We start from the raw sequence: 15,447 nt of genomic DNA on the forward strand, positions 1-15,447 counted from the left end.
TCCACAGATCCCCAGTAATAGTGCCATCCAGAGACCACCATTCGTTCCAAACCCACCAAACACACAGCACACCTTTTGGTTAAAAATATTTTTTTTCTTATTTTCCTCCCCAAAAACCTAGGTGCGTCTTATGGGCCAGTGCGTCTTATAGGGCGAAAAATACGGTACTAGGCATTCAACTGATTGGTGCAATTTTGTGAGAAATGTCTAGGTGAATTTAGTGCAGTTTCTAGGTAAAATTTCTCTCAGGGCGAGTGTAAAAAAAACTCCCCCCCCCATCAAAACTGCTCAATGAAATCATACATATCAGAAGAGTACTTGCAACTGTCTCACCATATTTTTTTTTATTTTTTTTTTATGCTTAACACAAGATTTATTGAGAGCAAAAGAAAATCATAAATTACTGCTAAAAGTCGAGAGTGGTACAGGAGAACTGCAGTATAAAGGAAGGCAATACCCTTAGAAGAGTAGTCATGAAATACAATCATCAATAATGTGCAAAAACTGTCATGTTAGCATTAAATAACTAACTAAAGCCCAATCACAGCAGGTCTCAACTAGAACACGCAAGTAAATGTACAAAAACCAAGTAACATATAAAACCAGATTCAAAGCATAGATGCCAAGGCGGAATACTGTATACTGTACATAAAATTTATGGAGGTTACACCATGCCGGACAATATAACCTCTGTGCCATGCTGTACAATAAACAGTATAACCCCTACACAGTGTAGAGGTATACTGTATATTGTGTGGCACAGTGTAGAGGTATACTGTATATTGTGTGGCACAGTGTAGCGGTATACTGTATATTGTGGGGCACAGTGTATGCTATATGTGTATAACATAAACATATTTCACATGAAAACTTACAATTACTTGGCTTGGCCCTTGGGGATCTCGGACGCCACTTCAACACTTTAGCCGGGGGGCTCGGTGGAGCTAATGTTGTGCTTTATCCTAATGAGGAAAATTTCATAATAAGGATTTGGAGAAAGGACAGAGGGATAGCAAAGCATTGAGAGGCTGGTGCTGCTACTAGGGGGTCATACCATGGGGGAGTAATAAAGCCCACCTTAATGGCCCCCCCCCCCCCCCAGTAGAAATAATTCAGAGGAACAGGGAGGGGACACACCTCTCCCTCCCCTGCTGCAGCACAGACATTTGTATCGCGGTCCTGAGGACAGCGATACAGATGACTATGGAGATGAGTGAGCACTTCCACAATGGAAGCGCAGCGCTCATCTCCTGCTGTGCCCTGCCAGCGCCCCCCTTCTGACAGCGCCCCGGTCGGCCACCCGGCCCGCCCAGTCCAAGAAACTGCCTTGGGTGAAGTAAGCTAAGGAACGGGATAGTCTCTCTGAGATCTATAGCATATTGACGGTTTGGGCAAAAGACAATATTCAAGGATTCAGCCAATTCTTCCCAATTCTCTTGATCTGGTTGTTAAAATTACAATGAGAGTGCGGAACTGATTGCTGGCTGAATCACGATCTGGTGCTCTGTACTGCTGTCACATGTTCACTGCTGGTATATATGTGTGCAGTATAGTCACTGCTGATATACAGTATATTGGTGTGTGTGATATGTTCACTGCTGGTATATATGTGTGCAGTATAGTCACTGCTGATATACAGTATATTGGTGTGTGTGATATGTTCACTGCTGGTATATATGTGTGCAGTATAGTCACTGCTGATATACAGTATATTGGTGTGTGTGATATGTTCACTGCTGGTATATATGTGTGCAGTATAGTCACTGCTGATATACAGTATATTGATGTGTGTAATATGTTCACTGCTTGTATATATTTATGTATGTGGTATATTTACTGCTGGTATACAGTATATTGGTGTGTGATATGTTTAATGCTGGTATATATTTAACCGCTTCAGGACCGCCTAACGCACGGATGCGTCCTGGAGGCGGTCGATTCTTTCCTCCTGGACGCATCCGTGCGTCATCTCGCGAGAGGCGAGATTTCCTGTGAACGCGCGCACACAGGCGCGCGCGTTCACAGGAACGGAAGGTAAGCGAGTGGATCTCCAGCCTGCCAGCGGTGATCGTTCGCTGGCAGGCTGGAGATGCGATTTTTTTAACCCCTAACAGGTATATTAGACGCTGTTTTGATAACAGCGTCTAATATACCTGCTACCTGGTCCTCTGGTGGTCCCTTTTGCTTGGATCGACCACCAGAGGACACAGGTAGCTCAGTAAAGTGGCACCAAACACCACTACACTACACCCCCCGTCACTTATTAACCCCTTATGAACCCCTGATCACCCCATATAGACTCCCTGATCACCCCCCTGTCATTGATCACCCCCCTGTAAGGCTCCATTCAGACGTCCGTATGATTTTTACGGATCCACGGTAACATGGATCGGATCCGCAAAACACATACGGACGTCTGAATGGAGCCTTACAGGGGGGTGATCAATGACAGGGGGGTAATCACCCATATAGACTCCCTGATCACCCCCCTGTCATTGATCACCCCCCTGTAAGGCTCCATTCAGACGTCCGTATGATTTTTACGGATCCACGGATACATGGATCAGATCCGCAAAACACATACGGACGTCTGAATGGAGCCTTACAGGGGGGTGATCAATGACAGGGGAGTGATCAGGGAGTCTATATGGGTGATCACCCCCCTGTCATTGATCACCCCCCTGTAAGGCTCCATTCAGACATTTTTTTGGCCCAAGTTAGCGGAAATTTTTTATTTTTATTTTTTCTTACAAAGTCTCATATTCCACTAACTTGTGTCAAAAAATAAAATCTCACATGAACTCACCATACCCCTCACGGAATCCAAATGCGTAAAATTTTTTAGACATTTATAGTCCAGACTTCTTCTCACGCTTTAGGGCCCCTAAAATGCCAGGGCAGTATAAATACCCCACATGTGACCCCATTTCGGAAAGAAGACACCCCAAGGTATTCCGTGAGGGGCATATTGAGTCCATGAAAGATTGAAATTTTTGTCCCAAGTTAGCGGAAAGAGAGACTTTGTGAGAAAATACAAAAAAAAAACAATTTCCGCTAACTTGTGCCCAAAAAATATAATTTCGATGAACTCGCCATGCCCCTCATTGAATACCTTGGGGTGTCTTCTTTCTAAAATAGGGTCACATGTGGGGTATTTATACTGCCCAGGCATTTTAGGGGCCCGGAAGCGTGACAAGAAGGCTGGGATCCAAATGTCTAAAAATGCCCTCCTAAAAGGAATTTGGGCCGCTTTGCGCATCTAGGCTGCAAAAAAGTGTCACACATGTGGTATCGCCGTACTCAGGAAAAGTTGGGGAATGTGTTTAGGGGTATCATTTTACATATACCCATGCTGGGTGAGATAACTATCTTGGTCAAATGCCAACTTTGTATAAAAAAATGGGAAAAGTTGTCTTTTGCCAAGATATTTCTCTCACCCAGCATGGGTATATGTAAAATGACACCCCAAAACACATTCCCCAACTTCTCCTGAGTACGGCGATACCAAATGTGTGACACTTTTTTGAAGCCTAGGTGGGCAAAGGGGCACACATTACAAAGAGCACCTTTCGGATTTCACTGGTCATTTTTTACAGATTTTGATTTCAAACTACTTCTCACGCATTTGGGCCCCTAAAATGCCAGGGCAGTATAACTACCCCACAAGTGACCCCATTTTGGAAAGAAGACACCCTAAGGTATTTCGTGATGGGCATAGTGAGTTCATGGAAGTTTTTATTTTTTGTCACAAGTTAGTGGAATATGAGACTTTGTAAGAAAAAAAAAAAAAATCATCATTTTCCGCTAACTTGAGACAAAAAATAAAAAGTTATATGAACTCACTATGCCCATCAGTGAATACCTTAGGGTGTCTACTTTCTTAAATGGGGTCATTTGTGGGGTGTTTGTACTGTCTGGGCATTGTAGAACCTCAGGAAACATGACAGGTGCTCAGAAAGTCAGAGCTGCTTCAAAAAGCGGAAATTCACATTTTTGTACCATAGTTTGTAAACGCTATAACTTTTACCCAAACCATTTTTTTTTTTTACCCAAACATTTTTTTTTTTTATCAAAGACATGTAGAACAATAAATTTAGCGAAAAATTGATATATGGATGTCGTTTTTTTCGCAAAATTTTACAACTGAAAGTGAAAATTGTCATTTTTTTGCAAAAAAATCGTTAAATTTCGATTAATAACAAAAAAAGTAAAAATGTCAGCAGCAATGAAATACCACCAAATGAAAGCTCTATTAGTGAGAAGAAAAGGAGGTAAAATTCATTTGGGTGGTAAGTTGCATGACCGAGCAATAAACGGTGAAAGTAGTGTAGTGCAGAATTGTAAAAAGTGGCCTGGTCATTAAGGGTGTTTCAGCTAGGGGGGTTGAAGTGGTTAATATATTTATGTGTGCAATATATTCACTGCTGGCATGCAGTATATTGGTATGTGCAATATGTTCACAGCTGGTATATATGTGTGCAGTATAGTCACTGCTGATATACAGTACATTGGTGTGTATGTAGCTGGCCAGCTACGACCTGTCCTAGGTTGCTAATATAGCTTGTGTATTTATACAGCTAGACCTGCTGATAACCTTAGTACAGTTCCTATGTTTGTGTGTTAAAGACAAAAGCAGAATTATTTACAGTGGCTTCATGTTTGGATGTCACATAACTGTTATATATTGTGTTCACAGAAGCAGAAAAGCTAATATGACTTTAAGATTCATTATATGGATGTAAGGTAAGCTCAATGACACCTCAGAAACAACAGAAAGCATAGAGTTAAATTGTTGTTGCTGGGCAGGAGTCTAGACCAATCACAGCCAGCCTCATCCACAGCCTGTGTGGGAAATCCCCCTAGCAGGAGCTGCTGGAATCATTATTCAACAGAAAAAGGAGCTGAAAAGACACACACTCCACTAAGAGCTATGTTTTATAGAAGCAATAGGCCAAAATACAGTTGCAAGAAAAAGTATGTGAACCCTTTGGAATGATATGGATTTCTGCACAAATTGATCATAAAATGCGATCTGGTCTTCATCTAAGTCACAACCATAGACAATCACAGTCTGCTTAAACTGATAACACACAAAGAATTAAATGTTACCATGTTTTTATTGAACACACCATGTAAACATCCACAGTGCAGGTGGAAAAAGTATGCGAACCCTTGGATTTAATAACTGGTTTAACCTCCTTTGGCAGCAATAATTTCAACCAAACGTTTCCTGTAGTTGCAGATCAGACGTGCAAAACGGTCAGGAGTAATTCTTGACCATTCCTCTTTACAGAACTGTTTCAGTTCAGCAATATTATTCTGATGTCTGGTGTGAATCGCTTTCTTGAGGTCTTGAGGTCTTGAGGTCATGCCACAGCATCTCAATCGGGTTGAGGTCAGGACTCTGACTTGGCCACTCCAGAAGGCGTATTTTCTTCTGTTTAAGCCATTCTGTTGTTGATTTACTTCTATGCTTTGGGTCGTTGTCCTGTTGCAACACTCATCTTCTGTTAAGCTTCAGCTGGTGGACAGATGGCCTTAAGTTCTCCTGCAAAATGTCTTGATAAACTTGGGAATACATTTTTCCTAGCAATCCGTCCAGGCCCTGACGCAGCAAAGAAGCCCCAAACCATGATGCCCCCACCACCATAATTTACAGTTGAGATGAGGTTTTGATGTTGGTGTGCTGTGCCTTTTTTTCTCCACACATAGTGTTGTGTGTTTCTTCAAAAACAATTCAACTTTGGTTTCACCTGTCCACAGAATATTTTGCCAATACTGCTGTAGAACATCCAGGTGCTCTTGTGCAAACTGTAAACGTGCAGCAATGTTTTTTTTGGACAGCAGTGGCTTCCTCTGTGGTATCCTCCCATGAAATCCATTCTTGCTTAGTGTTTTACATATCGTAGATTCGCTAACAGGGATGTTAGCATATGCAAGAGACTTTTGTAAGTCTTTAGCTGACACTCTAGGATTCTTCTTCACCTCATTGAGCAGTCTGCGCTGTGCTCTTGCAGTCATCTTTACAGGACGGCCACTCCTAGGGAGAGTAGCAGCAGTGCTGAACTTTCTCCATTTATAGACAATTTGTCTTACCGCGGACTGATGAACAGCAAGGCTTTTGGAGATACTTTTATAACCCTTTCCAGCTTTATGCAAGTGAACAATTCTTAATCATAGGTCTTCTGAGAGCACTTTTGTGCGAGGCATCATTCACATCAAGCAATGCTTCTTGGGAAAAGCAAACCCAGAACTGGTGTGTGTTTTTTATCGGGCAGGGCAGCTGTAACCAACACCTCCAATCTCATCTCATTGATTGGACTCCAGTTGGCTGACACCTCACTCCAATTAGCTCTTGGAGATGTCATTAGTCTAGGGGTTCACATACTTTTTCCACCTGCACTGCGAATGTTTATATGGTGTGTTCAATAAAAACATGGTAACATTTAATTATTTGTGTGTTATTAGTTTAAGCAGACTGTGATTGTCTATTGTTGTGACTTAGGTGAAGATCAGATCACATTTTATGACCAATTTGTGCAGAAATCCATATCATTCCAAAGGGTTCACATACTTTTTCTTGCAACTGTAGGTATTTAGAAACAGTTATATAATGTTCCTACCGTTAATCTAGTGATTAGAACTGTATCCTGAACTGGTTATATGTATGTTTACTTACAGTTCCACCACTTGCATACAATTTCAAACTACAAAGTTCACAATCCATATTCAAATTCCATATTGCAATCCAAATTGCATACAACCATACCAGATCATGCTCAACCAATCTGCGAATAGTTACTGCTAACGTCACAGTGCAAACTGCAACTAACTTCAGCAAACGAACTATTGAGCCATGCAATCATACAATCCAAACAAATTGTATACAAATGCAAACTGCTCATACCAGATCATAAGCAATTGTATAGAGCAAACTACAAACCAAGTAGAGAAAGTGAACTATTGGTTAACCTCAGATATACCTCTCAAAGAGATCATAAAGTGCTTAAATAACTTAAAGTGAGAGTACAGATACTGAAGAGAGAAATATATCCATTTTATGTTGAATGACAAGATTGAACAGTTGAACCACCATCTTATGCATACCTCCATTTTATGATACTTTATTCAACACGTGTTTTGTACATGGACTATCTGCTGTTGAGGTAGCAGTGTTATACGGATGTAGTAGAGTTAGCACTCCTGATTTCTGAGTTGTGTTATCTAATCTGTCTATGAAGAGAAGTTGAAGTTAATAAAGAAGTTATTTCAAGCATTTGGTGTGCTCTTTAAACCTACTGCTTCCATAGAACGGCGCTAGAGGAATTACAGAGTAATAGACAATCTGGTCTAATGCCACAGCGCAAAAGGCACTTTATAGTGCTGTGCCTGCCACAGTGGAACTATTACCCTCAGAGTGCGAAGTGATAGCGCTCCTCAACTTGCACAGTAAAGAGCGCATTAGAGCAGCAGAGCGCCAGCATATACCGCCGCGCAGCAACTGTGAGTGAGCAAGCAAAGACACCTCAGCGGAGCTACCATAAAGGCCATAGAATGTGCGCATTAGTCAAACTGCAGCTGACTCTTAAAATGGCAGAATGGCAAAGGCAAAATAGTCAGAGAAAGAGCCTTCTGCGATCCCTAGAGAGAGAAAGAGACGCATGGTGAGAGGCCAAAGTCCAGAGCTAGAGTGTCCGCACTGCTATCCATGGAGAGGCCACATAATGCAGCCAGCTAGTTTTCCGCCACTAGGCTCAAAGCCTGCAAAAGCGTATCCAAGCCAGCACATTGCAAGTCTGCATAGAGCATTGCAAGTCTGCACAGAGCATCGGAAGTCACCGCAGAGCATCGCAAGTCATCGCAGAGCATCGCATCAGCAAGTAAAGACATGCCTCCTTTAAGACTGAAATTTGTTCCTGCTCCTCAGAATAAGGTCAGAGCTTTCCTTATTACTTATCATTGCACATAGGTTTTGGTATAAAGAGACACTTTTCTGTGTTCAGGAATAAAAGACAAAGGACAGTTTGTAATACATGGGCTCTATTACATTTAAAGTGAAAGTAATTTATTTCTGCATTTGTCAATATTGCATTTAAAGTGAAAGGCATCTTATTATTTGTATTGATTGTGATAGCATTAAAAGTAAAATGTCTGAGCCTAGTATTACCATGCCACTGTTAGAGGATACAAAGAAGAAGTTGAAGAGCAAGGGAACCTGTCTAAGGTAGAAGAGTCTGATGTAGCATTAGTCTTGCCACAAACATAGCCCAAGCAGATGAACTAAGACGTTCATCACGTACCAGAAAACCGACCTCAAAGATGCTGGAAAATTTGGAGCAAGAAGCAGTATTAAAAGAGAAAAAGTTTGCCCGGATGTATGATGGGTGGAAATCATATATTAAAGACATTCGTAGAAAGCTAAAGCAAATGCATATGCGTATAAAAAGGCACTTGAGTGATATGATAGAGATGGTAGAAGAATCTGAATCAGAGCTTATGACAGCATATGTCAACCTGCGGTCGTTTACGACACATTCCCAGGATATTGTAAGGAACATGGACACATGTACTGCGGTCACTAAAGATTTGGTAAAGCTCATGAGAGAACTATCATCTGCAGAAAACTATGATGAAGTTAAAGCAAGAAGTAGAATGAATGAGCTTTTTATGATAGACTATGCTATGTACTTAGGTGGTACCACAATCTCAAGTGTGACTTCTTTCACTAGCAGAAGTGCCACCCACATATCAGTGTCCTCAACTACGTCAGCCAAAAGAAAGGAATTAGCTGAACAACTTGTTGTCAAGAAAGCAGAAATTGAAATGGAAGCTGCCATCGAGGCACCGCGCCAACTGATGGCTGAAAAGGAAGCTGAAAAGGAAGCACAACACCATCAAATGGAAGCTGAAATGGAAGCACAGCGCCAACAGATGAAAAGTCTGGAAAGGCAGAAAGAAGTTAAGATTATAGAAGCCAGACTCGGAGTACAAGAGGAGGATATGAGTCAGAATAGTCATGGGTTCAAATCTGTACTAAGTGAAGAAAAAGACTCCTATTTTCCTTTTATACGCTCAAGAGAATGAAAGGAAATCTCCAGTACTTACTGAGGAAATGTCATGGTTAGGGATGAGCGAACTCGAACTGTATAGTTCGGGTTCGTACCGAATTTTGGGGTGTCCGTGACACGGCCCCGAACCCGGACATTTTCGTAAAAGTCCGGGTTCGGGTTCGGTGTTCGTCGCTTTCTTGGCGCTTTTGTGACGCTTTCTTGGCGCTTTTTGAAAGGCTGCAAAGCAGCCAATCAACAAGCGTCATACTACTTGCCCCAAGAGGCCGTCACAGCCATGCCTACTATTGGCATGGCTGTGATTGGCCAGAGCACCATGTGACCCAGCCTCTATTTAAGCTGGAGTCACATAGCGCCGCCCGTCACTCTGCTCTGATTAGCGTAGGGAGAGGTTGCGGATGCGACAGTAGGGCGAGATTAGGCAGATTAACTCCTCCAAAGGACTTCACTTGATTAATCGATCGATCTGCAGCTGTGCATCATTGAGCTGCTGATACTCAAATGCTCACTCACTGTTTTTAGGCTGCCCAGACCGTTTGTCAGTCACTTTTTTATGGGGTGATCGGCGGCCATTTTGTGTCTTGTGCGGTGCTGCGACCAAGTGCATCCAAGCTGCGACCAAGTGCATTTAACCCTCAATGGTGTGGTTGTTTTTTGGCTAAAGCCTACATCAGGGTGAAGCTGTCACACCAAGTGCATTTAACCAGCAATAGTCTGTTCATTTTTTGGCCATATACTAAATCAGGGGCAAGCTGCGCCTGTCACCAAGTGCATTTAACCCTCAATGGTGTGGTTGTTTTTTGGCTAAAGCCTACATCAGGGTGAAGCTGTCACACCAAGTGCATTTAACCAGCAATAGTCTGTTCATTTTTTGGCCATATACTAAATCAGGGGCAAGCTGCGCCTGTCACCAAGTGCATTTAACCCTCAATGGTGTGGTTGTTTTTTGGCTAAAGCCTACATCAGGGTGAAGCTGTCACACCAAGTGCATTTAACCAGCAATAGTCTGTTCATTTTTTGGCCATATACTACATCAGGGGCAAGCTGCGCCCGTCACCAAGTGCATTTAACCCTCAGTAGTGTGGTTGGTCAAGCTGTGACACCAAGTGCATTTAACCAGCAATAGTCTGTTCATTTTTTGGCCATATACTACATCAGGGGCAAGCTGCGCCCGTCACCAAGTGCATTTAACCAGCAATAGTGTGGTTATTTTTTGGCCATATCCCAGTCTAATTCTGTCACTAAATCCATACCGGTCACCCAGCGCCTAAATACTAGGCCTCAAATTTATATCCCGCTAAATCTCTCGTTACCGCTGTCCTGTTGTGGCTGGGAAAGTTATTTAGTGTCCGTCAAAGCACATTTTTTGTTCTGGGTTGAAGTACAATTCCCAATTTAGCAATTTCATAATTTAGTGGTTCCTGCTATATCAGAGCTATTTGAAATCTATCCCTAAAAGGGTATATAATATTCAAGGTGCACATAGGGTCATTCAGAATAACTTCACACACACGCTTCTGTGCATTTCCAAGTCTAATTCTGTCACTAAATCCATACCGGTCACCCAGCGCCTAAATACTAGGCCTCAAATTTATATCCCGCTAAATCTCTCGTTACCGCTGTCCTGTTGTAGCTGGGAAAGTTATTTAGTGTCCGTCAAAGCACATTTTTTGTTCTGGGTTGAAGTACAATTCCCAATTTAGCAATTTCATAATTTAGTGGTTCCTGCTATATCAGAGCTATTTGAAATCTATCCCTAAAAGGGTATATAATATTCAAGGTGCACATAGGGTCATTCAGAATAACTTCACACACACGCTACTGTGCATTTCCAAGTCTAATTCTGTCACTAAATCCATACCGGTCACCCAGCGCCTAAATACTAGGCCTCAAATTTATATCCCGCTAAATCTCTCGTTACCGCTGTCCTGTTGTAGCTGGGAAAGTTATTTAGTGTCCGTCAAAGCACATTTTTTGTTCTGGGTTGAAGTACAATTCCCAATTTAGCAATTTCATAATTTAGTGGTTCCTGCTATATCAGAGCTATTTGAAATCTATCCCTAAAAGGGTATATAATATTCAAGGTGCACATAGGGTCATTCAGAATAACTTCACACACACGCTTCTGTGCATTTCCAAGTCTAATTCTGTCACTAAATCCATACCGGTCACCCAGCGCCTAAATACTAGGCCTCAAATTTATATCCCGCTAAATCTCTCGTTACCGCTGTCCTGTTGTAGCTGGGAAAGTTATTTAGTGTCCGTCAAAGCACATTTTTTGTTCTGGGTTGAAGTACAATTCCCAATTTAGCAATTTCATAATTTAGTGGTTCCTGCTATATCAGAGCTATTTGAAATCTATCCCTAAAAGGGTATATAATATTCAAGGTGCACATAGGGTCATTCAGAATAACTTCACACACACGCTTCTGTGCATTTCCAAGTCTAATTCTGTCACTAAATCCATACCGGTCACCCAGCGCCTAAATACTAGGCCTCAAATTTATATCCCGCTAAATCTCTCGTTACCGCTGTCCTGTTGTAGCTGGGAAAGTTATTTAGTGTCCGTCAAAGCACATTTTTTGTTCTGGGTTGAAGTACAATTCCCAATTTAGCAATTTCATAATTTAGTGGTTCCTGCTATATCAGAGCTATTTGAAATCTATCCCTAAAAGGGTATATAATATTCAAGGTGCACATAGGGTCATTCAGAATAACTTCACACACACGCTTCTGTGCATTTCCAAGTCTAATTCTGTCACTAAATCCATACCGGTCACCCAGCGCCTAAATACTAGGCCTCAAATTTATATCCCGCTAAATCTCTCGTTACCGCTGTCCTGTTGTAGCTGGGAAAGTTATTTAGTGTCCGTCAAAGCACATTTTTTGTTCTGGGTTGAAGTACAATTCCCAGTTTAGCAATTTCATAATTTAGTGGTTCCTGCTATATCAGAGCTATTTGAAATCTATCCCTAAAAGGGTATATAATATTCAAGGTGCACATAGGGTCATTCAGAATAACTTCACACACACGCTTCTGTGCATTTCCAAGTCTAATTCTGTCACTAAATCCATACCGGTCACCCAGCGCCTAAATACTAGGCCTCAAATTTATATCCCGCTAAATCTCTCGTTACCGCTGTCCTGTTGTGGCTGGGAAAGTTATTTAGTGTCCGTCAAAGCACATTTTTTGTTCTGGGTTGAAGTACAATTCCCAATTTAGCAATTTCATAATTTAGTGGTTCCTGCTATATCAGAGCTATTTGAAATCTATCCCTAAAAGGGTATATAATATTCAAGGTGCACATAGGGTCATTCAGAATAACTTCACACACACGCTTCTGTGCATTTCCAAGTCTAATTCTGTCACTAAATCCATACCGGTCACCCAGCGCCTAAATACTAGGCCTCAAATTTATATTCCGCTGAATTTGAATACAATACATTGGGCCAAATAATATATTTGTTGTTGTGGTGAACCATAACAATGAGAAAAACATCTAGTAAGGGACGCGGACGTGGACATGGTCGTGGTGGTGTTAGTGGACCCTCTGGTGCTGGGAGAGGACGTGGCCGTTCTGCCACATCCACACGTCCTAGTGTACCAACTACCTCAGGTCCCAGTAGCCGCCAGAATTTACAGCGATATATGGTGGGGCCCAATGCCGTTCTAAGGATGGTAAGGCCTGAGCAGGTACAGGCATTAGTCAATTGGGTGGCCGACAGTGGATCCAGCACGTTCACATTATCTCCCACCCAGTCTTCTGCAGAAAGCGCACAGATGGCGCCTGAAAACCAACCCCATCAGTCTGTCACATCACCCCCATGCATACCAGGGAAACTGTCTCAGCCTCAAGTTATGCAGCAGTCTCTTATGCTGTTTGAAGACTCCGCTGGCAGGGTTTCCCAAGGGCATCCACCTAGCCCTTCCCCAGCGGTGAAAGACATAGAATGCACTGACGCACAACCACTTATGTTTCCTGATGATGAGGACATGGGAATACCACCTCAGCATGTCTCTGATGATGACGAAACACAGGTGCCAACTGCTGCGTCTTTCTGCAGTGTGCAGACTGAACAGGAGGTCAGGGATCAAGACTGGGTGGAAGACGATGCAGGGGACGATGAGGTCCTAGACCCCACATGGAATGAAGGTCGTGCCACTGACTTTCACAGTTCGGAGGAAGAGGCAGTGGTGAGACCGAGCCAACAGCGTAGCAAAAGAGGGAGCAGTGGGCAAAAGCAGAACACCCGCCGCCAAGAGACTCCGCCTGCTACTGACCGCCGCCATCTGGGACCGAGCACCCCAAAGGCAGCTTCAAGGAGTTCCCTGGCATGGCACTTCTTCAAACAATGTGCTGACGACAAGACCCGAGTGGTTTGCACGCTGTGCCATCAGAGCCTGAAGCGAGGCATTAACGTTCTGAACCTGAGCACAACCTGCATGACCAGGCACCTGCATGCAAAGCATGAACTGCAGTGGAGTAAACACCTTAAAACCAAGGAAGTCACTCAGGCTCCCCCTGCTACCTCTTCTGCTGCTGCCGCCTCGGCCTATTCTGCTGCTGCCGCCTCGGCCTCTTCCTCCGCCTCTGGAGGAACGTTGGCACCTGCCGCCCAGCAAACAGGGGATGTACCACCAACACCACCACCACCACCTCCGTCTCCAAGCGTCTCAACCATGTCACACGCCAGCGTTCAGCTCTCCATCTCACAAACATTTGATAGAAAGCGTAAATTCCCACCTAGCCACCCTCGATCCCTGGCCCTGAATGCCAGCATTTCTAAACTACTGGCCTATGAAATGCTGTCATTTAGGCTGGTGGACACAGACAGCTTCAAACAGCTCATGTCGCTTGCTGTCCCACAGTATGTTGTTCCCAGCCGGCACTACTTCTCCAAGAGAGCCGTGCCTTCCCTGCACAACCAAGTATCCGATAAAATCAAGTGTGCACTGCGCAACGCCATCTGTAGCAAGGTCCACCTAACCACAGATACGTGGACCAGTAAGCACGGCCAGGGACGCTATATCTCCCTAACTGCACACTGGGTAAATGTAGTGGCAGCTGGGCCCCAGGCGGAGAGCTGTTTGGCGCACGTCCTTCCGCCGCCAAGGATCGCAGGGCAACATTCTTTGCCTCCTGTTGCCACCTCCTCCTTCTCGGCTTCTTCCTCCTCTTCTTCCACCTGCTCATCCAGTCAGCCACACACCTTCACCACCAACTTCAGCACAGCCCGGGGTAAACGTCAGCAGGCCATTCTGAAACTCATATGTTTGGGGGACAGGCCCCACACCGCACAGGAGTTGTGGCGGGGTATTGAACAACAGACCGACGAGTGGTTGCTGCCGGTGAGCCTCAAGCCCGGCCTGGTGGTGTGTGATAATGGGCGAAATCTCGTTGCAGCTCTGGGACTAGCCAATTTGACGCACATCCCTTGCTTGGCGCATGTGCTGAATTTGGTGGTGCAGAAGTTCATTCACAACTACCCCGACATGTCAGAACTGCTGCATAAAGTGCAGGCCGTCTGTTCGCGCTTCCGGCGTTCACATCCTGCTGCTGCTCGCCTGTCTGCGCTACAGCGTAACTTCGGCCTTCCCGCTCACCGCCTCATATGCGACGTGCCCACCAGGTGGAACTCCACCTTGCACATGCTGGACAGACTGTGCGAGCAGCAGCAGGCCATAGTGGAGTTTCAGCTGCAGCACGCACGGGTCAGTCGCACTACAGAACAGCACCACTTCACCACCAATGACTGGGCCTCCATGCGAGACCTGTGTGCCCTGTTGCGCTGTTTCGAGTACTCCACCAACATGGCCAGTGGCGATGACACCGTTATCAGCGTTACAATACCACTTCTATGTCTCCTTGAGAAAACACTTAGGGCGATGATGGAAGAGGAGGTGGCCCAGGAGGAGGAGGAGGAGGAGGAAGAGGGGTCATTTTTAGCACTTTCAGGCCAGTCTCTTCGAAGTGACTCAGAGGGAGGTTTTTGGCAACAGCAGAGGCCAGGTACAAATGTGGCCAGCCAGGGCCCACTACTGGAGGACGAGGAGGACGAGGATGAGGAGGAGGTGGAGGAGGATGAGGATGAAGCATGGTCACAGCGGGGTGGCACCCAACGCAGCTCGGGTCCATCACTGGTGCGTGGCTGGGGGGAAAGGCAGGACGATGACGATACGCCTCCCACAGAGGACAGCTTGTCCTTACCCCTGGGCAGCCTGGCACACATGAGCGACTACATGCTGCAGTGCCTGCGCAACGACAGCAGAGTTGCCCACATTTTAACCTGTGCGGACTACTGGGTTGCCACCCTGCTGGATCCACGCTACAAAGACAATGTGCCCACCTTACTTCCTGCACTGGAGCGTGATAGGAAG

The sequence above is a fragment of the Bufo gargarizans genome, chromosome 1 (genome assembly GCF_014858855.1).
Source record: "Bufo gargarizans isolate SCDJY-AF-19 chromosome 1, ASM1485885v1, whole genome shotgun sequence".
Lineage (NCBI taxonomy): Eukaryota > Metazoa > Chordata > Amphibia > Anura > Bufonidae > Bufo > Bufo gargarizans.